Below are 3,704 nucleotides of genomic sequence, written 5' to 3' on the forward strand. Positions count from 1 at the left end.
TCGGGAAATATTACTGTAAAATTAAATCAATTAAATAGTGTCGTGGAACGTATCCTGGAGCGAGTCTTTCACATCTTAAATATTTTTGGTGGTTTTAGTTGAAAGCCGCTGCGACTAGATTTGCTGAGTGTGTTAGGGGTAGTTCCTTAAGGTTGTAGAATATTACTGTGAGGGTGGTTACATTAATTCTAGACTTCGAAACCTGTGTGTGTTGATTCTTTTTAATTTTGAAATATCTTTTACCCTTTTAATTGATGGAAGGTCAGACTTGGTTCTTTAAATTTGATAGAGGTACATTTCAGAGACCGCCGAATATTTTTGTGGAGATTAATTAACCAGAGTCTTGGAAAGTTGTCTAAAGTGGTTCGTCGTAAATTCTTTTTGATGGTTTCAGTTGAAGAGATCTGAGACTTTATTCGTTAGATTTTATAGAGGTAGTTTCTAGGGGTTGTGGAATATTACTTTGAGGGTGGATATACCTAATAGAGACATGAATAGCTGAATTGGATGATTATTTTTAGTTTTAAATAATTTGGTGTTTTCAGTTGCAGACAACTTGGACTATATTCCTCAAATGTGATGGGGGTACTTCCTAAGGGTTTTAATAAATTTATCAACTAGAATGTTTTGAAAGTTATCTAAGATGATTAATTCTAATTGAAGATTGTTTTTAGCTGTTTTAATTTATGGAGGGTGAGACGTGGTTAGATAATAGGTAGTTATCAAGTGTTGTTTTATGCTACTCTGGGGATGAGAATATAAAAAGATTTGTGGCAAAGTGCTTGTGGTAATTAGTCCTAAATGTAATATATGTTTATGAATTTTTTAGTTAACGGAAGCTGAACAGGGTTTTAGGTTATATGCCTTAAAAACCCAAAATTCTAGCGCGGGTGGCTTTTCTAATTTTTCAAATTTTCTGTGGTGGAGTTACTGGCAGCCAGAACATCCAAAAACTTAATATTCATTGTTAATTTCTTGTAGTGAAGAGAAATGTTTAGTTTCAATTAGATTCATCTATGATTGTCGACTGGAATAAAACGACGTAAAAAAGCGTCTCTCTATCTTCTCGAAAACACGTGTTAAACTTTATGTTTCTTCCGAAACCTCTGAATATAATTAAAGACAACCATTTTTTTCTGTCGACTCAAGCAAGTTTGTGACCATATGCACGAAAATTCGAAACATAATTTTCTAAAACGTTTTTGGACCACCCTTCAGTGGATGTGCCTTTTCCTTAATCTGTGAATATATTTTCAGAAAAAAACAGAAGAAAGTAAACATAATAATGTTTTCTACTCTCTGTTTAAGCCTACTACTCTGTACCACAAAGCTTATTTTTTGAGAAAAACCAAATTTTCAGCTAAAAATTCAAAGTAAAAGAGTTTTTTTCGGTGAAAAACCAGATGTCTGGATTAAAATTATTGTTATGAAAAATGTTGAGTAATTTTGACTCAATGATTTTTAACAATTTCAGGGAAACTTTTTCGGTAAATACACAATAACACAGCAAGATGGAATAAACATGTAATTATAATTACTTAGTTTCAGAGTGAGTCAGAGTATATGGTATCCAAAAAAATAATTTTCAGATAAAAACCATATCAGGAACTTAGATATTTTGACATGTCATTGATTTGGAATTAAATTATGATTTACTTACCAACATAATCAAGAAGCTGTATGAAAAGTAACGAGCAGTTTAGAAATAAAAATTTTCATATCTTGACAGAAAGAAAACTGACTTTAAAAACGAAAGAAACTGCAACTGAAATGATTTGACATATCTGGCACTTGCATATATACTAGCCGTTATCAGGTTATTGAAGAAAATTTTCATTCAAGTTTAGGCTGTATTTTCGGTTGATGGAATCCAGAACTGTGTCAAAGCTTTATTTACTTTCCTTGAAAATGTTCTAGTTGAAAGTGGTTACTAAAAAACTTTGTATATCCAAAAGGTTGTGAAAGCGTTGTACAATGAAATCGACCGTTACATTCTTCGATTATTTTTAGAATTGCTATGCAGGAGCGCATAAACAACATTTTAATACAAAAATAAGATATTTGCACTTGAAATTCTTGAAAAATCAAATAAACGTTTTGTTAAAAAGATTGGGTCGAAATCTCTTTTTACTTATTTCCTCATCTCATAACCCTGCAATGTAGAACTCCATTTCGTCTATTCATTGTTTACTCTGACTCTAATTATAGCAATGTATGGAAAAGAAGCTAGTAACTTATTTACATTTTCTATTCGTTTCAGTGGCAGGAAAATGCGGAAGAATTTCCCCAAATTGGAACGCGAAGACTCATTACTGCATGTCATTGAGTTTGCTTTCAAATACATATTCTCATGTCAAACATCTTTATTTATTTTTTCTGCTCCTCAAACCAGGCAGAAATATTATATATAGTTTATATATAGTTTATATATATATATATATATATATATATCTTGAAGTATTATAGAAAATATTTATTTGTTTTATACATTTTTTGTATGAAACAAATGAATATTTTAGACAAAACAACTGCTATTTTGGCGTGTCTCAAACTTTTACCATTTTTCTAGATCAATTGAAAGAGGAAGAATCAACACGTCAAACAAATAAAGAAAATTCCTAAAACTAGTGCTTTGTTGTGAAATACTGCATCTTGAAAAGATTGTACACCTTTTAAGGAAAAAAAAATATTCTAGTCAGGTGAATACTTCTCTTAATGAATTGCTGATAAAAAATTCCGATAGTTCAGTGAAAATCGTCTAGACTTTCATTTGTTAGTTAAATATCATCGAGGTCAACCAGCATTATAATTTTTTCTAAAACTGTTGCAAAAAATTCAACTACTAATATTAACATTGTTCATTTTTCATAAAATTGATTGAAAATTGTGATAAATAAAAATGTTTCATGAATAAAATAGATTTTTTAAAATGCTTTGTTATAAATCTTAAACACAATATAAATCTTTTTACTTTTGAGCCATTTTCTCATACTATGAGCCATCATTCATTTATCTCTTTATAAACAATATATTTTTCGAATTTTCAAATTTTATTTGGGTAGCGAAAAGTGAGTCAGTAACTATTAGTAGAAAATTACTAATTCCAGTAGCCCAAATATTTCCTAATCCAATTGTGTATAGCGAATTGCATCTCAAACAATAATAAGGATTGTAAAGAGTTTTTTTAATGTTATAAGCAGGGAAAACCAAAAATAAGAAACGTTTAATAAAGCGACGCGATTGTGAAACATTTTAAACTCTTTTGATACAACCAGAAGGCCATATTATGAATTTGAAAGCATGACCTAGTCTATTTTCATTTTGAAACTATTGCATTCTCATTACTAGAACAAACTTTTTAACAAAAGTTATAAACTTAACAGAGTTCTGTTCCCGATTGAAAATATAATTTGGTTATCTATTTTATTTTATTTTTCATAGAAAAATAGAATTACTTATAAACTTCGTGAAATTATTTGCCCTAAATAAGCATTAGTTTATTTGTATAACTGTTCTACTAACGTATATAAGATACTTTCAGGTCTTTCTGAATAAAAATGGGTAAGATTGAACCATACTATATACAAGGAAGTTTTAAAGACTTTATTAGCGAAAAGTGGGAACTGAAGATTAGAAAAATTTAATAATTAGATTAGTCAAGATATTTCATAAGTCAATAGTGAAAAATAACTTATTTTATTTTA

Source organism: Belonocnema kinseyi, chromosome 8 (genome assembly GCF_010883055.1).
Source record: "Belonocnema kinseyi isolate 2016_QV_RU_SX_M_011 chromosome 8, B_treatae_v1, whole genome shotgun sequence".
In the NCBI taxonomy this organism is placed as follows: Eukaryota; Metazoa; Arthropoda; class Insecta; order Hymenoptera; family Cynipidae; genus Belonocnema; species Belonocnema kinseyi.